General features: G+C 39.7%; 1 pseudogene; it reads right to left on the bottom strand.

Annotated features, from left to right (window-relative positions):
• Window positions 1-79: 79 nt before the first annotated feature.
• LOC133276941 (macrophage mannose receptor 1-like) overlaps window positions 80-27,533 on the bottom strand; it is a 64,505-nt pseudogene continuing 37,051 nt past the window's right edge.

Below are 27,533 nucleotides of genomic sequence, written 5' to 3' on the forward strand. Positions count from 1 at the left end.
TACCCTCAAAGACAAAGAAACAGAGAGTGCACTTTAAATGAATGCTCTTGAAATCTCATACATATGTACCTGGGAAACTCAGAAAAAAATATGTGGACAGTTTTTGGCCAAATAGGTCTTCACTACTACAAGAGTTATACTCATTTCATTTGATGAACTGAACAATATCAACTCTTTCAGTGTGAAGAATTAACCTGGAAGGGAAAATTTAATTTTGATTGGTAACTTGACAGACTGAGCGCTATGTATACATTTGGCATTTATTGTCTCCGATCAACGGTAGAACTACTGTGCTGTTATTTCATGTGAATTTATCTCACTAGGGCCAATACAGATTAGCCTGATCTTTACAAACTTTTCTTTTAACCAGTGATTTGGAGAAAAAAACGGCCTTTCAAAATAGTCCACAAAGTACAAATTAATTTTAAAACTTAATTTTAAAGAGTGCAAGACAGAGGCAGTAATGGGGAAAACCAATTCATGTAAATTTTTGTTTATTCCAAACACCATTTTACTTGAGTAGCATATGCATGCTTCAGTGCATTATGGTGAGATATAGTCTTAAAACGCAGGCTTTGGGGTTGAGTGCTCTGCAGAAAGAGTGCTTACTGTATGTCAGCACTTGCCTGTATGTGATGCTGCCACATATCTCTAAAAAGAGAGAACAATAGGGTGTTTTAAATCTAACTTCCCATTAGCTTCATGCTTGTTTAATTAGCCATTTTATACATTACTGGGTTGCACTGTCATGAGAGTATTTTTCGAAGAGCATACAGCAATAGCTCTTAATCCTTTCCAAAGAATGGAATAATTGCTAATTTTAGTTCATAATATCTATTAGGTGCATTTCCTTTGTTCAAGCTAGATATGTTTTTTTAAGCTTAATCATCTGGCTGTGTTACCCCATTAGAAAACACTCTGCTCACTTTTTGTTGGTAGAATCATTTTCATCATCCCTTCGAGTTAGGGCACAGTTGTATTCTAGCACTGTGCTGTACTGCCTCGTCTCTCTTTCAGTCTCACTTTGAGTTTTGATCTTGAATAAAAAATAAGTAATGAAGCTCATTCCTAATAAAATGATGAGGACCAGAGTAAGTAGTATCCACATATTCATGTGACCATGTTCTTTGTCCTTTTTGGCATCTGTAAATAAATACAGCAAACAGAAGTGGGTGTACTGTAGCCATAAATAAATACAATATTGAAAACTATTGGTCTAAGTTCCCCCTTGATTACTAGGGACAAAACCTATTCTAATGTTTCTGTGTCAGTCACCCTCATAGGTCTTAGCATGCAAATGGAGGAGCAAAGAAGAGGTGGTCAGTTTACCAAAGCATTTAGTTATCCTAAGATGCCTTAAATGTCTTGTGGATACTGCTAAATTACGTTGGGAATTAATTCAGTGGCAACTAAGTAAATTAAGCCAATATAAATAAATATCTAAACCACAAATAATAAATAATAAATACCAAATCATAAAAAATCCCAAATATTTATTTTTGTGTCTCTTTGAAACTATTAGGAAGGAAAATTAAATCCTACCTTCTACATTTGCAGCGGCTTTAAGAATGGCTGTCAAAGATAAAGACAAATGTTTAGCCAAAATCTAAAAAGGTCACATTTTCATCCTGACAGTTTCATGTTAGCAAAAGGACTCTGCATCAAGGTTACCCCATCACTTCTCCTGGAAACGCATTTGCTAAATTAACAGAGATGAAAAGGTGAGATTGATTTTTAATCTGATATTCACTGTAATAAAACTGCTATTTTGTATATTAAAGCTCCCTTCTTGCTCCTTTTTCAATAACCGAAGAATCTCTAAGCACAGGTAGTGTCCAGCTGGTTTAGGTGAACTTTCTCTTCTCCTCTGGTTAATAAATCTTGCCCTCTTCACTGGTTCTGCATACCTGCAGAGACTGGAGACAACTTGGTCAAACACTGAGGATATTTGCCATTTTTCCTGTACTGCACACAGTTCCTTAGAGACCCGGCAGATTTCAATTTACCATCGCTCATTTGCATCTACAATTATGTTTAAGGTTTCTTATGCAGTTTTTCCTGGCTGTGCAAAGAGGGCGCCATCTGCAAGGTCTTTCCTGGCTCTCTGGGTGAATAGCGGGATGGCGGCCAGTGCAGGAACAGGTCTTCCCCATGGGCAGCCTGAGCCGCAGGGATAGTCAGGGTGTGTGTCCCAGCCTAGGAAGCACCAGGAGCTGGGGTGCTGCAGCAGAAGCACAGCAATGCTTTGAGCTCCTGGGTGTTTGTGAACAGGAAGGGAATGCGATTGTTAAATTGTCCCTTGGAAGGATGCAGAGCTCAATGTAACGTAATATTGGCTTGCGCTGAAATACTGTTCTGTTGGAGAATCTGTCAGGGAATATTCTCTATACTTTGGCATTGCACATGGGGGCTGCATCAAATAAAGTCTGTGTTGACAGGGAGTTTCTGTGTTTCCAACATATCTAGCGACAAAGGATAAGCCTTCTGTAGTGTTTATTGCCCTGACTATCCAAAGAAAACTAGGAGTTGCCCTAAAAGGAGAATTTTTCTTTTCAGGAAATGCTCTGACACCACTACGAATGTGTATGTCTGCTATACCCCTCACCTGCAGCCCTGCTCTGAGTGGCGGAAAAGGACAGAACCACAAAACCATCCCCAACCTCAGGGTTGTGAAACAGGGCAGGAAATCATACTTTTTTTCAGCATTAACAGTTAAACTCCAAAATACCACATGGCTGCTTGGCTCACGATATTGTGATATTTCTACTTCCTGACCAAAGCAGATGGTACACGGTTACACAGAAACACAATATTAAAAAGAAAAAAAGAAAAGCTAACAAAAACACTTCTACTATTTTCAAAGGTCACTATATGCTCTCTGGATCATGCTTCCATTCTGTTATTATTTAAATAGAATTGCTTCATCCATCCCTTTCTGGAACAGCATGTATCATAGTACAGGAAGAGGAAGAAAAGCAAAACATTGTCCCATAGAAAGTGAATACAAATGTTAACAGGAAAGTATATGTGTATGTTGGAGCAAAATGACAAAGGTGATTAAATTTTCTTAAAGAAAATATCGATCATCTTTAGTTATTAATTATTCATCACACAATGCAAGAAAATCTGAAGTTATGAAGCAGTAAAACATGAACAGAGCAGACAAGAAAAGATAACTATATATTCATATTATTTTTGACTGAATGCTGAAACAGGTGATAACGAAGACTGCAAATACAGCTTTTTATGTCAGTCTTTTGTAATTACCGTATGTGATATTAGTACTGAAATAAAACCATGAACGTGAAGAGCAAATATTAAAGAAGTCACTTACTCTTAGGTTTCTTACAAATAAAACCCCTTTGGGAAGAGCAAGGAAGGATATTCCACTAGCTGGATAAGGCAGGCAGCTCCACACAGCAGTCAAGCTCGTCCCCCAAGGACTATCCTTCACCCCAGCTGAGAAAGTCTAAGGCACTGCTGTCTTGCCAAAGCAGCTGCCCTGTTGAAAAAGTTAGTAGCAATACTAATAGTTCCATATCAAAGACCTTTGCCATTATGAGTGAATATTCATATTAATGTTATTACTTTACTTGGCCTAATAATGCAATCCTGCTTTCTTCAAATTCTATCTGTGGATGTTTTCTAATGCATTTTATTTCTTTAAATCCTTTTCTAAAAAACAATATAATTGCTTTTCCAAAATATGATTTGCAGATTTTCCATTCCATTTCCAATAGTTTTAAGTTGCATATCCCCATATTTTAGTCTAGGGTACTAAAGTTTCAAACTGAAAAGAAATAAAGCTAGGATTTTAGTTTCTAAATTAGTATTTCGTCAGTACTCGTTGAAAATCAAGAAATTTTTACTGTAATACCTAATTTTCCCCTTACACTAAACCAGAGGAGTTTGATGCTGTGGACTCTGGTTGGACTGCCACAACTCCCACGTGGGTTGCTCCCCAGCTATGAGAAGATGAGAGCCAGCCAGGCCATGTTTCCCACCAGAGCACAGAGCTAATCGAGCAGGAAAGGCTTTCTCACAGTTCAGGAGTAGGAAAGGTGTCCTCACGGAGGGCTGAGGTCAGTGGCGCAGATAGTCAGTGGTCCTCTGTGAAGGCAACCATACTGACACTGCAACATAAGCAGCTGCACAAAACTATCATTGATTACAGCAGTTTCTGGATTGTTCAAATTTAGAAATGAGGCGCCATGATTGCCTCAGGTACGGGCAGCTGAAACTGCATGTTATATCTTGCTTTCTTAACACTATCTTCTCTGTTGTGCTTCTCAAAAGATATTCCTAACACGTCTCCATGTCTTTGCTACTGAACCAGATATAGACAGGATATTTGAATTGAGGCAGACCCAGATGAAGGCATCCCTTTGGTGGACACATGCAAGACCCATAATTGAAGCCAAGCAAATTTCTACAGCCTTTCACACCATCAACTTCCAAGCATTTTCATATTAAATGTTATCATTCTATCTTTTTTGGTTTTAACTACCTTCTATTGTACTTCAACTATTTCCTTAAAAACAACAGTGTATCTTATTCATATTTCTGTCCATTTAGTGGAGTCTATTTGTTATTTATAGAAGTTAAAATAGTTACCATTTACATTTCTATATATTCCTATCCAAAAAGCCACTTGTCTTGCTTGAGTACAAGTCTGCATGCTCTGCTAAAAAGTTTGAGTCAGTCAGATTGTCTACCGAAGTCAACATACTACCTACAAGAAAAACAACAGAAAATAACTGGAGATATCCCCTGCCACAGAAGTCAGTGGCATGTCATTGTAACAGCCTTTGATATAGGGTAAGGTTGATAATTAAACCTCTCCTGATGGTAAGGAGTAAGCAAGGATATAGAGACCAGAAAGTAGTGTTCATCTGCAGCTGAACAGCACCAACTGTGGGTGATTTCATCAGAAATGAAAGATGTAAAAGCACAGTGAAGATTAAGAGTTTTACACATCAGGCAAAATGCACATTATTTTCAAGTGAATGGATATTTTTATAGGTATTACAGATGTTTATTTGTTCTTCATGGTTTGACAGGATATTATGTAGCATGTAATACTGCACAGCAAACAAATTTACGATTCAAACTGAAGAATTATTTTTCTGGCAATGGTGGTGGAGGAAGAGGGCTAAGAGGATCTGAAAACATATAAAGCAGAAGGATCAATTTCTTTGGGGCAGTACAGTGCTTCCCTTTCTCTTTCATAGCCTCCTGAAGCATGGATGAGGTAGCTGATGATTCAGCAGCATAGGTGGAAGGGCTCCAAGGATCAGCTCATGGTTTTGGCTGAGACCAGATGCCTCCAATATGGGTAAGGGAAGCTTTTGCCCTCCCCTGGCTCTGCAGGCTGCCACAGAGCCCTGCTGCTAGAGCAAGGACTTTCAGGCAGTACCTGCAACCCTTTTTGGATCCCCCCATGTTAAGAATAAGTGATTGCTATTATGATATTTACTTCTGCTCTTGTGTAGGGACAGATAGAGAAAAGAAGGAATGAAGATAAAAAGAAGTAATTTAAAAATCTTACTAAAAGAAGATATTTTGTGAATAAAACATGAAATAAGAACAGCTGGGGAATAAAAACATCACCTTAATTTCAACATAACTGAAAAGCAAAAAAACATCAATGGTGAAAAGTAAATGCAATGCTGATTTTTTTTTTTAACCTGTAGATTTTGCTGCATTAGTTTTCAGGTGTTTTTTAAGTGAGTTTTCTTTATGTCAAGATTGAAATCCTATCTTTAGGTAAAAATAATAATTACCCAATTGAGTGCACTGTGTCACAGACTAAGCCCAGCTGGCTTGACTGGCATTGAAGTTATAGCAATGGCTTCAGAAAGGAATCCAATATATGTGATCAGATTCAGGACATGTTCCAATACCCTGTGGGGGATCAGAAGGAAGTACATCTGGAAGAAGTGAGACATTACAGATGCTTCCATTCAGTAGGGATAGCAGCTCTTCAGATTTGAGATCAAGTTTTTTAAAAAACTCTTTCTTAAGATCACTTAAAATATTCTTTGGCAGCCTGTGCTAGAATTGTCAGTGACTATATCGAGAGCGGCAATGAGGAGAGCCAGTCATAGCTGAATGATTCAATGAGAGCCTGCACTCTTCTGTGTTACCAAATAAATCAAACTAATCAAACTTGGACTGTCTCAAGGATATTTGAGTATTCTGGGGGGGTTGGTTCTAGTTTACTTTGTTATAAACAACAAATCTGTATAAATAAAAGGTACTGTAAAAAACAGAAAAAGAAAAGCTGTAAAAATCCCAAACCCTCAGGAGGTTCAGATAATAATTTTACTTTAAATGAAATAATAATCTAAATCATAGTTTGCTGTCGGAATTTCCCATTTAATATTATGCTCAAGGTAATAATCCTCATATAAAATTTCTGAACAGCTTTAAGTCTGACACTGCATGGAATACTCTGATGCTCATTGAATATTTATGTAGTAGCCTCATATTTTCCTGCAAGCAATGAAATTATGGAAACAGTAACATTGTCAATTAGTACATGCACTTTAAAATGAAAGTTGCGAATGAATAGATACAAAGTTCAGAGCATGGCCTGGGAAATGAATTAAAGAAAAACTACACAAAACCAGATCAAAAGAAACTCAGATTTTCCATGAAGTCTGTGTCACTAAAGCTAACAGCAGTTCTCTAATACAAATAAGAAAGCAAAGTGGTTCGGTCTCATCCTAAGATTTGCCTGTAGCTTTTAATTTGTAGCATTTCTGGGTGACACCCATAGAATCACAATGAAGTATGAACTTTTGTTTGGGTCAATAACAGGCTCTTTTTTTTTCCCCAGTTACAATTCTTCTTCCTTTCCCCACTTTTTAGAATCTAGTAACAGTAAAGCTGTAATCAGTGTATGAATGCTGTTTATGTTAATAATTTATTTTATACTTAGTGGATTTTTTTTATTACAGTCCTTCCCACAAAATTCCTGCCAGCAGAAAGTTTCACATTCTAGACTTGAAGTGAAATGTTTAATAGTCCCATAATTTCTACGTTCTGTCTGCCTACAATGTAAGATAACTCCTACAGCCGTTATCACCCAGTACAGTAAACGACAGTATCTTGGCTGATGAATGACAACTTCATCAAAATAAACATGCAAAATAAAGGTATTGACATTGCATATTCAGGCTTATTATTCCTTAAAATATATTTAGAAATTTGTATTTCAGTCAGAACAGATAGAGCAAGGTTTCTGCCATAAAACCAAAAGTCATTGCCATAGCTTACCCTCAGATTTTTTGCAGACAGGAAAGTGTTTTTCATTACAAGGTGCTGTTTTCCAGGCCCCACTGAGTTCTATTTAAACACAGGCTGTTTTTTGTTTTGGTTCTCGATAGCACCACTTTGAAAAATTTATTTTTCTTTTATCTGTCCATCTGTAATAGCCATGATGCTAAAATTGAAACAGACATTCAACACAATTTTTCTATGCTCTCATCTGCTGCTTATGGTGAGTGGATTTATACAAATGCACATTTTCACAGTCCCATAGAGAACTCAGTTTGTAGATCTGTGCTACTATTGTTAAATATTGAATTGAATTGAATCAGGACTCAGCAACGTAAAAGTAAAACACATCAGTATGTCTCCCATGCTGAGACAGTTTTGGATAGAGATGTCCCATGGATTTGCTGAGTGGAAGTATTAATGTCAACGTTGGTGATTACTGATCGCTTATATATTCTAAGAGCAAGCATTTTGCCTGATGGGGAAAGGCACTGTTGGATTCATGGAGATACATACTGTTAATCAACAAGTTCATTGGCTCAGACAATGCAGTGTTCTAAGAGGCTTTATTAGAGTGCTGCTCATTATGCAAGAAAAGCTATTTTTGCAAAATATTTATTCCAAGTTCTCCCTAGAGATACTGAGTTCCAGATACATTTTGCTATGTTATATGTCAGGGTGGAATCACAGCTTGTAGAAACAATCACCAGTTAAGAAGATTATTACTGATGAAAGAGCTCTTTTATGATCAAGGTAGTTTAGTTAGTTCAAACAACAATGCAATAGAAACATGATAATGAAGTGCATTGAACAACTGCATATTTGCTAGAGAAGCTGAAGCTCCTTCTGTCACTCAGTCATAGATCTAGTAAGACTGATGCTTACTCAAGTGTTCTCTTACGCAGTGGTGGACCTGGATATCCATATTCACTTCTAGTACAGTATAGCTTTTACTGCTTTTAATCTTTGGGACGAAGCAGGTGTAACAAGGAGGGTGTTCAGGGGCACATAATATGTCCTTGTGAACCCTTCTGAACAAAAAGTAATGAAAAAGTTATAGCTGCCAATGATCACGAGGCACTAGCCTTAGTGACCCTGTTGGTGCCTTACCTGTTGGGTAAAATTCCCTTCTTCTAAAAATGGCCACCTAAAAGTTAACCAGGTAGTTTTACCTAAGTGTCTAAGATTCCTATAGAACTAGTAAAGAGAGGCCAGCAGTGTCAGAGGTTCCCATCTTCCATTAGCTAAAATGAAGTTTAGTGATTTAAGATGGGTGAAGTCAAATGAAGTGGGTGCTGTCTACCGGTCCTGGGATCCTAAATCTATTCATGCTACAATTCTCCCTGCTGATAGTAATCCAATCATAGCTTCTAACTGCACCATCTATAAATTGATTAATCTTACCACATTGCTATTGAGCCTAATCCATAAGGGCTCACCATATTGCACTGCCTGCAGAAGCAGGAATGTATTACTGTAACAATCAAAACTGCTGGCAAACTGAAGATTTCTCCTTGCAGGCTTTTTTTTTTTTTTTTTCTTCTTCCCAATTCATTTTAGAAGGAATGCTTAAACATCTGCTGTTATCATAATGGATGAAGTCAGAACCTGGAGCAGTTGTGGATGAAACCGTTCAGGCTCTGTAGGAAAAAGGTACAAATATGAGAGGAATGGGAGAAAACAGTGAAAAAGCAGTATTACTTTTGAGTAACAGATGACTATAGTGGCAGCACCATCATCAAGTTCTTACCTAAAACACTGAGATATATTTTAATGGTAAACTGGAATTATTTTTAACTGTAGAGTATATTCAGGGATTAGGGAGAGGCAGAAAATGAGTTGTGGACAGATAAAAAGGACAAAAAACTGCCTTCATATTCAGTCAGTATCAAGAACACTCTGGCAATTGTTTTTGTTACAATTTTTTTTGCTACAACTTTTTTGCTACAAAAAAATGACACCATTATGCATCTTTCTGCACTTGTAAGGAGCAGAGCCATGAAACATCTGGCCCAGCTGTGGTTTCTTCCTGTATTTTTAGTTGCAGTTCCCTATTTCTGTTTCTGCAGACTCTGCAGTGAGCTATGCTCCGGATGTATTTCCCACCCTGAGGATACATAAATTAAACTAGAACTTTCACCCTTCTGATTATTCCTGGTCTTTTAATATGAAAGCATTTTTAGAGACTGAAGAGCAAACTAACCTGTTTAACTGACCTTAGTTAACCCCCAGAGGAGTATGTGTGAGGGTTTGTGCTAGCTGGATAAAGCATAAATGGCTAAGCATTTTATCTATCTGTCAATAGATAAAAATGTATTTTGAAGGCATAGATCTTCTAACAACCTGTTTTGGACATTTGCCTCACAATGAGGCAAGTGAATCCTGCCTTCAAATTATCTACTCGCCATGTGCAGGCAACTGATCTGAGTGTAGATGTCTGTAGGGCAGGTGAAGTCATTCTCTCTAAGTGTCAGTGGGTATGCTGGTAGGGGAGGGGCTGTAAAGATGAAACTTTTCTATAATCCTTATCACAAAACAGGCTTTGAGTCCGGAATTCCTGAGCTGGGAAAGTAGCCCTACTTCTCTCACCCTGGCTGCTACAGGCGCATTCAAGCAGTTACAACTGAGGACGCGTATAGTCAGATTGTTCAGTAAGCGCCTTCCAACAAAGAAGGTAAAACATAAAATTTACTGCTGTCCATCTGGCAAATATAGCTTTTATTATGCTGTCAGTCAGCACTTTTCCAATACCTTGCTTCATGTATAGATTCTTTAGTCACTACAATGCAGTCAGTCTAGGGAAAAATAAAAAATAAAATTAGAGGCAGTAAAGTACAAAATGTCTGGTAAAATAACAGAAATAAGATTGGGGAGGCAAAGTTAATAGCTTTCTTTTCTCATTTTCTGGCTCTTATTTTCATTTATTGTTTCTTGGGAACTAAATGTGTTATATACCTCAAGCAAATGTATTTTTTTTGGCAGATTACTGGAAGAACTTTAGTCAGTTTACTAAAATTTCTTAAAGTACACCAAAGCTATTTATTTTTACCATGTAGTTTATGGTAATGTGTACTGAATATAGTTGCATTTTCAGATGGATTCATGCTGTACAAGGAAGAACAACAAAACAAAGTAAAAATCCCAGCTAGTAAACGGAACAATTCGAGTAATTTTAATTAATTCTTACAGTTATAATACAGCCCACCATTTCTACAGTTCTAAACTTCTGCAAAGGAATGACAATAAACGTAGACTCTAAACAGGCCTATTAGTCTCCAGCTACAGCTTTAAAAACTTGGTCCCTGAAATACTCCGTCGACTTCTGCTTTAAGCCATTGAAATATAGGATCCTATTTGGGACAGAAGTCAGGCTCATTACTCTAACTTTGACTATGTTATTTAAGTTACCTGTTTTCTGATTTTTTTTCTGTTTATCTGTATTGTAATAAACTTCCTGTCAGCTTGCATATATTTATCTCTAAATGGCAATCCTCTTACCCACTTATAATAGCAAAAAATTCTTTCATCTGACCAAATATATGTACTCTCTCTGTTAATGTCGTCCGGTCTGATCCATGTTTTATTGGCAACATCCTTTAGGTGGAAGGTGAAGAAGGCTATTATAAAAAAAAAAGATCATAGGAAAAGAGTAGCTGAGGAGTTGCCTTTCTTCAAATTCAGTGTAAACCAAACTTCAAATGAAACAACTAATCAACTTAAAAAATTTTGGAAATATAAAGTTCAGTATCGTTAGAGTATGAAAGAATGGTAAAAGAGAAATATTAACACTGATATTTGGACTGAAGCAGTTTGATTTCATTAAGGGAATACAAAAGGATATTTTTTATAAAAATGATACAGACTTCTTGGGAATATTGTAGAAATTAGAGCTAGAAAGGACTTCAAAAGGATTAATCAGTCTTCCTCAAGGTAACATCAACTACACATATATCATTTCTGATGGATATTTGTTTACTAACTTGAATATCTGTAGGCATTTCATTACTATGAACTATTTACACCATCTTCCAAGGCCATGGGTAACAGATTATTCTGTTCCCTCCACATGACACTTATGCCAAGAGATAAGAAGTGTCATAATATCACACTCCAGTCTTCTGTCTGGATGAAGCATCTTCCTTCATAGGTTACACTGTTTAGCTCTAAAGGCTAGTTTGGCCTTGTCATTAGATGGTGAAATGTGCTGGGTTCATACTTAGTCCTGAAAGATTCAAACGTCATACCTTGCACTTGCTCATTCTGTATACAGGCCAAATTTCCCCCTAATTCTATACAAAAGCTTCTAGCAGAGTGCCAAGTCAGTCTTTCTTCTTCTCTGGATCCAAATATTTTATAACACTGTGGGCAGTAAAGGAAAAAACAAAATTTCAGGTGTCAAAGAGTATTAGAACCACTGGGTTAGATTAATACAGTTCTAGTCCTTGCATGTAGAGAGCAGCAGATGAGGGATCTGCTGAAATGTGAACTCTTTCAGCCACCAAGGTGATGCAGGTAATCACAGTGATGTGTGTGCACATTTACAAACCTGTGGGCTTCCAATGTTAGTGCTCGGCAAGAATGGGCAGCCTTCAAAAGCTTTTGAGGAGTTAAGTGGATATCCAAGATGCACAAATAGAGGTTTTGGGTAACATAGAATCGTAGAATAGTTAGGGTTGGAAAAGACCTTAATATCACCTACTTCCAACCCCCCTGCCTTGAGCAGGGACACCTCACACTAAACATTACTGAAAAGTAGAACTTTTGAGGGACTGAAACTATTTCCTGATTGAGAACACAGGTTGGGGCAGGTATCTCTGAGGTCAAGTTCCTTCAGTTATCTATTGCAGATGTAGTGCTAAAGCCTGAGCTTGTGTAAACCCTCAGCCTAAGTGGAATGGTCTCAGGAAGAAATGCTCTTCTGTACAGTGTATTAGTATCCCATGGGGATTTTTCCCAAATACTGGTGTAAAAAATGTTGCTTTTGTGGTTGTATATTTTCTCAGGGACAGAAGACATGGTTTGTAACTGGCATATGCTGCTTCTCCATTTTAGTATCATTTGAATGCCTAAAACCTTTTCCTATTGTTTGTACTGTGGGATGGATTTGTGATTTTCATCTGATTTGGGGGCTTTTTTGAAGTTCATCTAGCTAGATGTACTTTCGCTTAACTTAGCAAATAACAACGCTTGCTTGTTTTCTATATTTCATTTGACATTTGTTGCTGCTTGTGTTACTCAATTTGAGTTCTTTTGGTAGCTGATCACATATGAAAAGCGTGACCTTTCATTTTTTTGTCTCTGTTACTCAGAAAAGGAGACAGGATAATGGAACAGGATTTCTGTGGAGTAAAATAAATTCTAGAAACTGAAAAAGTAGCTACAGCTAAAAGCACATGGACATTTACAAAAATTGTAACTTAAACCATTCAAGTTCAACTTCTTTTAGAATTAGATACACACTTGCCAGTATGAAAATTATTTCGCTGCTAATTAGAATACCACTTAGTAAACTGGTGAGGGAATTTATATAGTGAGATAAAAGGGACAGTTGTTTTCTCTGCCTCTAGTAAATTAGCTAAATATGGCTGAGATTTGCTACTGCACCTTGTTTTTAAACAAACGCCAAGTTTCAGGACATCCTCCCAGAGATGGAAGTACAGTAGGAGCAAATCCTGAGTACTTTGAATTCTGCCTTTCACAGATGAAGGCATTTTTCTCAGCACAGTTCACAACTTTCCAGAAACCTGTAAATAAATGGAATACAGAGAATCATTGTCTGAAACTCCCATACCACCATTACAGCATTAAGCCCCAGACAAAATTCATAAAGCACAAATGAAACCTTCCTGAGGTAGGTGAAACAGTTGCCATGTACACACTTACCCAGATAACTTTGGATGAGGCCTTGGGTGATATGATTTAGCGTAAGGTGTCCCTGCCCACAGCAGGGGGGTTGGAACTAGATGATCTTAAGGTCCTTTACAACCCTAACGATTCTGTGATTCTATGATTCTATAAATACACTCCTCCTTTCTCTGTGGTATGTTTTGTCTCCTAATAGTGATGGTGTGTTTTAAACCTAATCTGGTTTTGGCTGGGATAGAGTTAATTTTCTTCCTTGTAGCTGGTGCAGTGCTGTGTTTTGGCTTACTCAAAACACCAACGTTTAAGTTGTTGCTCAATAGAGCTTACTTGATCAAGAACTTTTCAGTCTCTCATGCTCTGCCACTGAGGAGGAGCACAAGAAGCTGGGAGGGAGCAGAGACAGAACACCTGACCCAAATGAGCCAAAGGGGTATCCATACCACAGCATGTCATGTCCAGTTATCTGGAAGGGACTGATTGCTGCTCAGGGATGGGCTGGGTATTGGTCAGTGGCTGGAGAGCAATTATATTATTCATCACTTGTTTAGTCCTTCCTCTATTTCCTATTATTATTGTATTATTATTTTTTAGTTTTATTTCAATTATTAAACTGTTCTTATCTAAACCTGCAGAGTTTTACATTTTTTCCAATTCTCCTCTCCATTCCACTGGAAGGGAAGGCAGTGGCAGCTGCATTGTACTTAGTTGCCAGCTGGGCTTAAGCCATTACAAACCTCAGCGTACTTGTTCTGAAAAGCTGTCAGTATTGTTCAACTACCTGCTTATAGGGTAGCCTCAAATTTAAACATGTAGCAAATGTCTGGGATTTTGATGTTAAATTTTCACACATATATTTCTTGTTGCTATTTTACTTATCAAAATCTGACATTATCACCCAGTTTTCAGCATTATTCACAAAATTGGATCCTTTTGAAGCCCAGGCAACATAATTCACTGGAGTCCCATCCAGCCAGCTGAAAGAAACAAGGAGACAATGCCTGCCAGACAGATCTCTAGCAGTCATTTTGTTACAAGGTCTGTTGAGGCAAGGGGGTAAGAAGGCGTTAGCAGTGATGAGAGGGCAATGGCTCTTCATATACTGGAGAGAAAATATCCGTAGCATTACTGCTGCTTCTCATCTGTTTAGTACTATCACATTCAAGTCCCATCCGCGTCCCATTTTGCCAGAGGTGGGATAAACAATGCCATACTCAAAGGGAAGGCTTCTTATGGTCTCGACAAGACTGAAACCTCAAAATCTCACCAATGCACAGATTTCCCTTTCATCCCAGAATGATGTCCTACTGGGAGCCTTCTACAAATACATTTCTAAAACAACTTCCCTACCAGCAATTTCAGAAAGCCATTGGGTGAGGTGTTGTTTACACTTCTTGCTTCAAGCTCGTATGACTTGGCATTAGTCTGATTAAACCATTACGGCTACATTTTATCAAAATCTTTCTCTCTAACCACTGGAGAACTGGTCAGAGTTAATCTCATTCTAAGGCTGATGTCTAAAGTAGATCAGGTGAATAACATCCTGAAATTAGCTGGTTCTCCTCAACTACGTATGAAGGGTTGCTTAGTTGTTTAACTCAGTTCTCTTAGTGTAAGACATTAAGTGAAATGTATCTTAGTCATGAACTTCTACTGGCATTGCTTTCCCAGATTTGGGAAGAAAACACATTGCTCTCCTTAACTATAGAAGAATTTCACATTTCTGATCTGAGGCTTCTCCTGAAAACTATCCTGAAGTCAGTTGCACGAGTTAGTAACTTGTGAAATGAAAGCACACAAGAATGCTCTCATAGAGCAAGGTGAAATTATCATTATTTGTTATCGCTTAACAATTTTCCTCTACTCACCTGAATTTCTTATCAAACCTGACAACTAAGCCGACTAAATGTAATTCCACTTGGACTTCTGAGGTAATCTAAAACAAAAATGATGAACAGTTAAACACTAAACAGTTCCTCAACTGCAAGCAAAAATCTGGAAGCCCATTAACCATCCCTGTGATTTTTTTATTCTGTTGGGGATGGAGGAGTGGGGGTAATGCTTTTGGTGATTTGGTTTGGTTTTTTTTCCCCAGTATTAGAGCCTCAGGCAGGTTCAGACCCAGATTTCAAGCAGTCACAGGGATATGGGAAACATGAGGAAAACTGCACAGGAAAGCAATAATCACTGTGCTGAACACTATGTATCTTAGAAGAGATAAGAAACCTGGGCCTGGAACTACCCTTTGCTGCACCTTTAGCATTCGCATGTCTTTTTCTTCTACCTATGAAAAGCAATAGGAATTTCTGTATAGGTTCTGAACAAAGATATTGTTATATAAATAAGTAATGTAGGACGATAGTTCAGGACTCCAGCCTAGCTAAATTCATAGGCTGTTCTATTTATTTTATCAACTGCTCTGCTTTAGAATTCAATTATAATTAATAGGCTTAGTGCTTACATATTTCCATAGAAATTGTCCTTCACTTTCATTCTCAATGACAAGAAGATTTGCAAACTTCTTCTGACAAATTCTCCGTGCCTCTTCTATATGGACACGTTCTTTGCTGAAATAGTACTGCTTATCTTCATATATAATCCGTCCATCATGGGTGGCTTGATATTCTAAAAGATAAAGAATATTACATTCATATCTGGTCTGTGCAAAGCCTGAAAACTATACAGTAAACTTTTCTTTGAAAGAGGAAAAAAATCCTACCAAGTTTGTAGTTTGGTTCAGGTTTTAGCAGTGTACCTATAAAATAAAAGATCATCATGAGCAACATTCTAAATACAGAAAAAAATCAAGAGGGGTTTGCTTTATGTAGTTGCAAATTCTTTGTATAATACAAAAGGGGAAAAAAAGAAAACTATGAATTATTTAATGTAGTTTCAAGATTTTAGGACAAATACCACTGGATTAAATTAAAAAAATATGCATAATTCAAAAGTAATTATCTAGTGAAAAATATTTAGAGTATATGTATGTATATCCAACAGTGCTGTGTTCAACAATCCAGGATGTACAGTAAACACTTCGTAGAAGCTTACATCAATTTGAAAATTTATTTAGTATTTTTACTCTGCATGCTATTGTTAATGTTTTATATTCATGAGAATAGAGCCAAACAACATAATCCAGCCAATGTAGTAAATCCTCAAGTTTACTTACATAGTAGTAAACTATTCACAAGTACTGAAAGCTTAATGCTAGTATTTTATTAATACTGCACCTAATTTCCTGTGTCTAGATGCATTCCTGCTATCCTGATGGCTTGGACTTTACTAGGAAAATCTGGTTTAAAGAGTCCTGGAGAGCTAGTAGATATCAAACCCAAGCTTCTGATTACAGGACGGACCAGGAGGAAGTAATTAACCTGTTGCGATTCCTAGAGCCACCTATAGCTCCTCAAAGGTAGTTCTGCTTTCACTTGGATGCCTGTTATCTTGTTCTTCACAAAGACTTCTATTCTTATCTTTCGCCATTTCTTCTGTGATTTGATGGAACAGGAATAGTTTAGATGGGAAATAAGTAAACAAATTAAAAAAATATTAAAATTCCTCAGGAGCTTTTAAACATTTTATTCTTAAGTACTGAGTGAAGAATAGATCTAAAATAATTCATCTATCATCTTCATGATGAATTTACATTCTGAATCTCATATTTATTTTAGTTTTTAATTCTAACATAACGTCCCTGTTTTTCAAAAATATGGAGTATCTAAAGTAAACGTGTCTTAAGTGAGCATGTGGGAATTAACACTCACGACGATCATATAATATAGAATCACAATAACAAGGTCTATTTTTTCCTTTTACTTTTGAAAGGTCATCTAGGATCACAACTAACTGATCAGAGTATTTATGTAAGTAGTAATTTCTTGAGTAATCCCACCAAGAGCAGAGAGCCACATCTGTACAAAGCAGCAGTGCTCAGCATACCAGAAAGGGCTGCACAGGATGTACTGCTTCGAGTACTGGTATGCAAAAGTCACTGTTTTGATGGCGCATTTGTATGACTAATCTACCCACAAGGGAACTATGACTCTTCCTTTTCTCTTAAGCAAGTTTTCCATGTTAGCATGGTGCCTTATTCAAAGGAAACTTTTGGCAGAGTAATCAAATATTACAAATACTCACTACTTTTTTATGCAACTACTTCTCCCTTCCCCTCCCAATTGTGCCTCACATCCTACTAGTTCCCTGTGCTCATCCAACTTTCTTTTAATTTCAAGAAGCTTTTAAGGCTCTCCATGAAGATGCATACAAGTACTCAGTTTACAACCAGGAAGCAGGGACATAAAAACAGGACTGAATAAGCAAGACAGTTTCTCTTATTATCAGCTACCACCTGGGGTCCTTAGCCCATGAAGACCCTGTTTCCTTCTGGCAGGCACCCCAACACATGTTCATCTGGTCCATTTTGTGCCCTGGTGTCAGGTGCAGGAGGCCTAGTGTTAGGGTCTGTCTACCCAGGCAAAGCTGGGGGATGCAGGAGTCCTTCAAGGCTACACCAGCCTCTGCTTTTGACCTCTTTTTCAGAATTGCCTGTTCCTATAGCAACTGGTCTCTTGCTTTGGTACTCACTATTCATTTCACATTTCACAAAGCTTTTTTCTCTTTTGTACAGAGAATTCTGGTGTGTTGCATCTTTGGCTTTCCTGGGTAAGCCTGAAGCAGAAGATAGAAATACAGAGGGGAGATAAAAAGAGTAGGGATAAGGGCAGCCTTGTAAATTTATTCAACCCGTTGCAGGAAGAGATGAAGCCAGAAATAAATAGGGACATCTTTAGCCTCCTTCATTTGAAATATCTCAATTTATTCCTCTTGCTTTATGTGCTCCCTTCACTGCAACTGATTTTAAAATAAACAATTTCCAGTATCTTTTTTTCCTTTCAATTTGTTTAAATCCATACAATTTGGTTTTGAACATGAGTTTATTGCTCCGATTAAATGCAGAAGTCATCATAATTTTTTTTTTGTTTCACAAATCCAATTAAGTAAATGTTCACAGCGCAAATCATTCCAGCACATTTTGGGGGATTTATTAAACATAACACAATGTTCAATTTCTTCATAGGTATTGGGTTCATCTTCACCCCAGTTCTCATAAATTACTTATGTTGGAAATGTATCTCAATTACTATGTGATTAGAACTGAGTAGAAGTATTTGAGATTGCCACTGTAACACAACTTCTCAGGATCTCATCATCTCAAGTACCTACTTTATAGAATCACTAGGAGTTCAGATAGGGCTGAGAGGGCTGTGAAAGTCATGCTGATCAGCTTACTTTCCCTATCAATCCCAGAAGAAAGTGTGAAAATTACAGAGTATAGAAAAGCATGTGTCTGATGAAGGGAAAACTGATGGATGGAGGGAGTCTTGTTTATCTTATTTTGTGAAAGATGGCAACCTGCCTTCTCTGTTCTGACATACAGCAGTGCCCAGCTGGGGATGCTGCGAAGATCTAAGAGTATGGTCTGTGAAAGATGGGATATAACATAGTACCAGGAATGAAACAGAGCCAATTTTATACTTCCTTTATTGTGTTAAGATAGTAGCATCACTGAACACTGCAGTTGATCAGCTCATATAGATAAAGGGCTTCCATGCACTATTGAAAGTTTAAAAGAGATTGGGAAAAGGGCATAAAAATATGAAAATCTGTGTATTCTAAAGGACAGAAAGTCAAATAATATTCAGCAAATAAGTACTCACAGAGGAACCATCAATCCAGGCAAATCCTTCATCAGGATTTAAAAGAAATAAACCAATTCAGAAAGCCTGAGTGTGCAGTCCTTTATCCCTAAAATAAATTATGCACTATAGCTACATGAGCGTAGAAAGGAGGGCCATGATATAAATGTTAGAAAGCATGGAAACACGCTGCTTTCTGTCACATCTGAGTTGGGAACTTCTCCTGCACTGTTGGCCCACAGCCAGGCTCACCACCTGCATTTCGTCAAGGGGTTTCATTGAGAAACTGTCTCCACGTCTCCAGACTCTGGTCTGTGTTGGGACCAGACTTGCTATACTTGAATGGAACTTAAAGGACAAGTGATGTAGCACAGAACTACCTCAGGCTAACATCCTTGTGCGTGCTTCTTGGCATTTTCTATGTAGTTTATTTAATAGTTCATGCTATTTATCTTGTTGTACCTATGGACCAGATTAAATAGTCCTATTTCATTCACTACATAACACAAAGATTTCCCTTCAAAATGATTTCATAGTCTAAAGCAAAGAGACTTAACAAACAAGTAAAAACACCTTCAGCGTCTCATAATACTGAAAAATAATAAAATGAAGGGTGAGGTCATGAAAACTGTTCTTTTTGATACTTTTAAATCTATTTGAGAAATTAAACCTAGATATACGACTAAGTGAAACAGTTCTGATTAAATAGCTATTTATTATATGTCATTGAGATGTCTTGACATTACAGAATACAGAATGTAGTCATCTAATTTTGGGGGAAAATAATGGCATCATTTCCTTATTGTGGGAAAAACATGGCATCCACAGTACTAGCAAGAAATAAAACGAATTCCTCTTTGATTTCAGGAGTCTTCAGTTTAGAGTCATAAAATTTCCACATTAAGTCCTTGGATTTTGGTTTACATTGCATGTTAACACAAGGGGGTTTTTAATGTGTTCGTTAAAATTTAATTGCAACAGTTCAGAAAAGGCATAGTTAGAGCTGAACGTTTTATTGTCTCCCTTTCAGGAATGATACTAACATGTACAAAGTTGGTAAGAGCTGGAGAACAAACAGGATAAAAACGGATAAAAATTTCAAAACTATCAAGCTTTTTCTGAAATATTCATGATTTTTTTTTTTTAAAGCAATGTTTCAGGATGATATTTCCAAGTAAAAAAATTCAATTTTAATTAAAAAATTTATTCTGTTTATTCACTCACTTGCCCAGTTCCACATACGTTTCGAAGGAATTCTTACGTAACATAGCATGAACATGAAAGATAATTGTTGTGCAAGTACTTACAATACTAATTGCCATAATAAAATTTGATCCTCTCGAGTTAATTGTCACTAGATTTCTTCCTATTTCTCTACAGAATTCTTCAGCCTCAAACCAAGACTTCTTTTGATTTCCCTCTCTCACAAAAAAAAACTATTGAGAAAATAAAAGGAATAGATTACTAAATGTGTAAATTTTGGCACATAATAATATATGTAATTTTGTAATTAAAATCAGTATCGCTTTAGCACCTCTTTATCCTTTCAAGACCTATAATATTAAACACAAGGACAAAAGTTATCACAATAGAGTATAGGGAATAAAAAAATAATTCATAACATAATTGGAACTTTGACCACTGAACGACTCAAAGAAAGATGGAATAGCTGTGTTGTGGTATTTTGCAGTAGAAAGCAGGAGATTTTTGAGAAATGAATGGTAGAGGGAACTCAATCGGTTGCAATAGAAGAGATAGTATGGATAGTGAAAGCTGTTTGGCAAAGTGCTGATCCTGACTGAGGAAGAGATTTTTGTATTGTGCTTCAAGCATACAAATATCTCTACTTTGTACTTTGAAGTATATGTGTTCTTGAAGTAAGGAACTGGATCCTTGACATTCTGGTGAAAGGATGATCAACAACTTGGTTATTGGAAGAACCAATAATGTTAGTTACAATAATTGTGTGACACAGAAGTTGAGATGCTTATAAATACAGGGCTAGAAACATCTCTGGCCTCCCAACAGGCAAAAAGTCTCAAGAAAGAAAGAGAGATTTTTGTAAAGACCTGAAGTGCATTGCTGCATCTTCACTTTTACTTGATCTATTTTGCCTCTTCTTTCTTTATTTTTTTTTTCTTTCTCTTCAGAAAGGAGACTTTAAGGCATTTTTAGCTAAGTCAAGAGAACGCCCAAACTTTTACTTGCTGAAGAGTCACCGATGTCAAACTAAACTTGGATCTAAGATTATCACTAAAAGTATCACAAGCTATGTGAGAAAAGGTTGGTGGAGGGCCAGGTTTCCATGATTTTTCTCCTGGGAACAGTCTTGTGCAAATGATGCTGCCAGCTTTTGAGATGCAACACTGTGCTTTCCTGAAGTCCCAAATTCCTGGAAGCAAATAAATTAGGTGAGGCTCTCACCTGACACATATTTACTTTGAAGCATGCGTCTGTCTGAGCAGCTCCATCCCAGCCTTCAGCACAGGCAGCTGCAGGGACCCGTACCGTCACAGCAGGAGGCAGCGCTCCCGCTGCCTGCTGTTTGCAAAGACAATTTGCTGTCTTCTCACAGCTAACAACATCCCATAATCCGGCTGCAATTCCAGTTCCCATGGCAACACAGCTTTGCTCTTTTGCTTTGTGATATGGAAAAGAAATGAGTAAAACCAGTCTTAATTTCTGTATAAGAAATGAGACCTTTGTTTTTACTCATAGAAAATTATGAAAAAGAAGATGCAGATCATGCAGATTAAAAGTCGTTCTGGATATAAAATTATTTTTAATGCTTCCCACCAGAGCCCAGATATAGGCCAATGAGTCTCACAGACACGTTTGCCAAAACCAGAGATTTTCAGCTTTAGAATACAAATCTTCCTTATCTTGCCACCTCAGGGAAATCACAGGGCAAATGGCACTTGATTTTATTTACATATGTAGCAGATGGCCCGAAAACTACTTAGAGGTTTTCAATATCCAGGTACTTAAATTTCAAGAAGGCTGATGTCAAGTGCAACAAGTTTGTTTTAAGGCATAACTAGCTAACATTATGCTTTAATGCATACATACATACATACGTACTCTTATACATGGAAGAGTTTCCATATAGATGCTAATCAGTTTTGCTGAAACACACATGCAAAACAACTAGATGTTCACTGCTCATTTCTCAATATACACTTTGTGGGTGTCCTGGGTTCAGCAGTAGCAGTCATGGTTTTTTTTTTTTTTTCCTTTGTGCTAGCTGGTGCAGTGCTGTGTTTTGACTTCCAGCCTGAGAACAGTGTTGGTGAAGTCAATGTTTTCAGTTGTTGTTAAGTGATGTTTACCCTGACCAAGGACTTTGTGAGGCTCATGCTCTGCCAGGGAGGAGGGGGGGCCGGGAGGAAGCAGAGATGGGGCGCCTGACTCGGGCTAGCCAGGGAGGTATTCCATACCACAGCACGTCATGGCCGGGGTGGGGGGTGACTGGGAGTTACCCGGAAGGACAGGGGCTTCCGGGTGGAACGCGTCTTCCCTGCCAGTGGTATCGTATTCTCTTCCCTTGTTATTTTCCCTTATCATTGTTGTAGTTGATAGTTGCGGTGGTGATTTGTGTACATTGGTTGCTGGACTGTTCTTGTCTCAACCCGTGGGAGTTGCACTCTTTCGATCCTCCTCCCCGTTCCTCCAGGAGTGGGGGAGAACCCCGGTGTGGGGGGGGGGGGAACACGGACCTCGATTTTTGTCAGCTCGGCACCACTCACTGGGAGTGAGTGAACAAGTTACCTGACTGGGTTTAAACCACGACAGTTCTTTTTGGCGCCCAACGTGGGGCATGAGGGGTTGAGATAAGAACAGATCTGACTGGATTGATAGTCACTCGTCACAATGCTGATTTATTGGCTGTCAAGGTTGTTCCTCTTGATCTCACAGTTTCAGTATATCGTATCTTACATCCATCCGGTATTTGCTGTATTAGTGTTTTTCAAGTGTGGGGCTTGCGCTAAGGTTTTTGTCCCATTGTACTTTATGGTAATGACTGTAATACAATAGAATCATTGATCATGAAACTGATCTGGCTTATGTTCCCAGTGTGGTCACCACCTTTATACTTTGGGAGGTATATGATGGAGGTGCTTAGCAATTACACATCTTTTTTCTCCTTCTCAGGTGCTCAACCTGTGAAGGAGACATCCTTTTACCCTCCCAGTCCTCCCCCCAGACCATTTACATTTGAGAGTTTTGAATTTTTTGAATGGCCTTTTAATGCTGTTGAGACTTGTTTGCTGATGGTGATGGGAATCACCATGCTAACACGCATACAGAGTGTGTTTTGCCCACTACTGATTTCAAGAGTTAAGCAGATTCAGGTTTGGGTCTTGTCTGGGGTCAAACGACAATGTAGGAGGACCGAGAGATTTTCCCTGAGGCTGGACAGTCATGAGTGGCAGGGTGTGTGGGATAGTATGGGCAAGTATCTAGGTCAGTGGGCCCCTCCAGTACTTTGGAATTTCACTACCGAACAACTGCAAAATCCAGAAGAATTAGTAAAACACTTAAATGAGGTGTGTGGTCATTCTGGCCATACCAGAGATGGACAAATCACGGCAACGTGCTGGGGCTTGGCCTATGCTTACAGGGCCTTGTTCAACACTATCCAGCACCTTCAAAAGGAAAAGAATGTCGGCGGATCTGAGGGCAGATACCGGTGCACAGTGTACCCTGATGCCATCAAGCTGTCAAGGGGTGGAACCCATCTATATTTCTGGAGTAACAGGAGGATCCCAAGAGTTGACTGTGCTGGAGGCTGAAATCAGCCTGACTGGGAGGGAGTGGCAAAAGCACCCTATTGTGACTGGTCCAGAGGCTCCATGCATCCTCGGCATAGACTACCTCAAGAGAGGGTACTTCAAAGACCCAAAAGGGTACCGGTGGGCTTTTGGTATTGATGCTTTGGAGACTGAGGAAATTGAGCAGCTGTCCACCTTGCCTGGTCTCTCAGAAGATCCCTCTGCTGTGGGGTTGCTGAAAGTTGAAGAACAACAAGTGCCAATTGCGACCACAACAGTGCACCGGCGGCAATATCGCACCAACCGAGACTCCCTGATTCCCATCCATCAGCTGATCCGTAGACTGGAGAGTCAGGGGGTGATCAGCAGGACCCGCTCACCCTTCAATAGCCCCATATGGCCAGTGCGAAAGTCTAATGGAGAATGGAGACTAACAGTAGACTATCGTGGCCTGAATGAAGTCACACCACCATTGAGTGCTGCCGTACCGGACATGCTAGAACTTCAGTATGAACTAGAGTCAAAGGCAGCCAAGTGGTATGCCACGATTGATATTGCCAATGCATTTTTCTCCATTCCTTTGGCAGCAGAGTGCAGGCCACAGTTTGCTTTTACTTGGAGAGGTGTCCAGTTCACTTGGAACCGACTGCCCCAGGGGTGGAAACACAGCCCTACCATTTGCCATGGACTGATCCAGACTGCACTGGAACAGGGGCAAGCTCCAGAACACCTGCAATACATTGATGACATTATTGTGTGGGGCGATACAGCGGAAGAAGTCTTTGAGAAAGGGAGGAAAATAATCCAAATCCTGCTGAAAGCCGGTTTTGCCATAAAACGGAGTAAGGTCAAGGGACCTGCACAGGAGATTCAATTTTTGGGAATAAAATGGCAAGATGGACGTAGACAGATCCCCACAGATGTGATCAACAAGATAACAGCAATGTCTCCACCAACTAATAAGAAAGAAACGCGAGCTTTCTTGGGTGCAGTAGGGTTCTGGAGAATGCACATCCCGAATTACAGTTTGATTGTAAGCCCTCTCTATCATGTGACCCGGAAGAAAAATGATTTTAAATGGGGCCCTGAGCAGCAACAAGCCTTTGAGCAAATTAAACGCGAGATAGTTCACGCAGTAGCCCTTGGACCAGTCCGAACCGGACCAGATGTAAAAAATGTGCTGTACACTGCAGCTGGGGAGAACGGTCCTACCTGGAGCCTCTGGCAGAAAGCTCCAGGGGAGACTCGAGGTCGACCCCTCGGCTTTTGGAGTCGGGGATATAAAGGATCTGAGGCCAGCTATACCCCAACTGAGAAAGAGATACTGGCAGCGTATGAAGGGGTTCGAGCTGCTTCGGAAGTGATTGGCACTGAAGCACAGCTCCTTCTGGCACCCCGGTTGCCCGTGCTGGGCTGGATGTTCAAAGGCAGGGTCTCCTCTACACATCATGCAACTGATGCTACATGGAGTAAATGGGCTGCACTAATTACACAACAAACTCGAATAGGAAATCTCAGTCGTCCAGGCATTCTAGAAGTCATCAGGGACTGGCCAGAGGACAAAGATTTCGGAATGTCACCAGAGGAGGAGGTGATGCGCGCTGAAGAGGCCCCACCATATAATAAACTGTCAGAAAGTGAAAAGCAGTATGCCTTGTTTACTGATGGCTCTTGCCGTATTGTGGGAAAGCATCGGAGATGGAAGGCAGCTGTATGGAGTCCTGGACGACAAGTTGCAGAAACTGCTGAAGGAGAGGGTGAATCGAGTCAATTTGCAGAGGTGAAAGCCATCCAGCTGGCCCTGGACATTGCTGAACGAGAAAAGTGGCCAGTACTTTATCTCTATACTGACTCATGGATGGTGGCAAATGCCCTGTGGGGGTGGTTGAAGCAATGGAAGCAGAGCAACTGGCAACGCAGAGGTAAACCCATCTGGGCTGCTGCACTGTGGAAAGATATTGCTGCCAGGGTGCAGAACCTGGTGGTGAAGGTACGTCATGTAGATGCCCATGTACCCAAGAGTCGGGCCACTGAGGAACACCAGAACAACCAACAAGTGGATAAAGCGGCTAAGATTGAAGTGGCTCAGATGGACTTAGATTGGCAACATCAAGGTGAATTATTTTTGGCCCGGTGGGCCCATGACACTTCAGGCCATCAGGGCAGAGATGCAACATACAGGTGGGCCCGTGACCGAGGGGTGGACTTAACAATGGACACTATTGCCCAGGTTATTCATGAGTGTGAAACGTGCTGCAATTAAACAAGCCAAGCGGTTAAAGCCTCTTTGGTATGGAGGACGATGGTTGAAGTATAAATATGGGGAGGCCTGGCAGATTGACTATATCACACTGCCACCAACCCGCCAAGACAAGCGCCATGTGCTTACCATGGTGGAAGCAACCACCGGGTGGCTGGAAACATACGCTGTGCCCCATGCCACTGCCCGGAACACCATCCTGGGCCTTGAGAAACAGATTTTGTGGCGACACGGCACCCCAGAGAGAATTGAGTCAGACAATGGGACTCATTTCCGGAATAACCTTATAGATATTTGGGCCAAAGAGCATGGCATTGAGTGGGTATATCACATCCCCTACCATGCACCAGCCTCTGGGAAAATCGAACGGTACAATGGGCTGTTAAAAACTACACTGAGAGCGATGGGTGGGGGAACTTTCAAGCATTAGGATACACACTTACCAAAGGCCACCTGGTTGGTCAACACCAGAGGATCTGCCAACAGGGCTGGCCCAGCACAGTCAGAACTTTTACATATTGTAGAGGGGGACAAAGTTCCCGTGGTGCATATGAAGAATTTGCTGGGGAAGACAGTCTGGGTTATTCCTGCTTCAGGTAAAGGCAAACCCACTCGTGGGATTGCTTTTGCTCAGGGACCTGGATATACTTGGTGGGTAATGCGGGAAGATGGGGAAGTCCGATGTATACCTCAAGGGGATTTGATTTTAGAGGAAAACAGCCAGTGAACTCAATTGTATGCCGTTGCCTGCTGTGTAATGCTTTTATAGCCCATCAACTAGATGTCTCCAGGTCACCAGCGACTGGCCCTGACTTCCCTCCAGCCATCAACCCAACAGAGAATGAACTTTGAACATCATGGACCGAATGGACTCAGCAGCATTATAGGGATTGGTCCATGCACTAAGAAAATGATTTTTTCCTCTTGGTCTGTATGTATATGGATGTATATATATGGGAGAGCGATGGTGTATTGAAAATGTGGGATCTGAGCACGACGTGAATGGTATGGAATAAGGGGTGGATAATGTCCTGGGTTCAGCAGTAGCAGTCATGTTTGTTTTTTTTTTTTTTCCTTTGTGCTAGCTGGTGCAGTGCTGTGTTTTGACTTCCAGCCTGAGAACAGTGTTGGTGAAGCCAATGTTTTCAGTTGTTGCTAAGTGATGGTTACCCTGACCAAGGACTTTGTGAGGCTCATGCTCTGCCAAGGAGGAGAGGAAGCCGGGAGGAAGCAGAGATGGGGCGCCTGACCCGGGCTAGCCAGGGAGGTATTCCATACCACAGCACGTCATGGCCGGGGTGGGGGGTGACTGGGAGTTACCCGGAAGGACAGGGGCTTCTGGGTGGAACGCGTCTTCCCTGCCGGTGGTGTCGTATTCTCTTCCCTTGTTATTTTCCCTTATCATTGTTTTAGCTGATAGTTGCGGTGGTGATTTGTGTACATTGGTTGCTGGACTGTTCTTGTCTCAACCCGTGGGAGTTGCACTCTTTCGATCCTCCTCCCCGTTCCTCCGGGAGTGGGGGAGAACCCCGGTGGGGGGGGGGACACGGACCTCGATTGTTGTCAGCTCGGCACCACTCACTGGGAGTGAGTGAACAAGTTACCTGACTGGGTTTAAACCACGACAGTGGGTTAAAATGATCTTTTTTTTCCTCAATC

This window comes from Pezoporus flaviventris, unplaced genomic scaffold (assembly GCF_033815535.1).
Source record: "Pezoporus flaviventris isolate CSIRO_AGI_PZ_B2104156 unplaced genomic scaffold, CSIRO_AGI_Pfla_v1 ptg000047l, whole genome shotgun sequence".
In the NCBI taxonomy this organism is placed as follows: domain Eukaryota; kingdom Metazoa; phylum Chordata; class Aves; order Psittaciformes; family Psittacidae; genus Pezoporus; species Pezoporus flaviventris.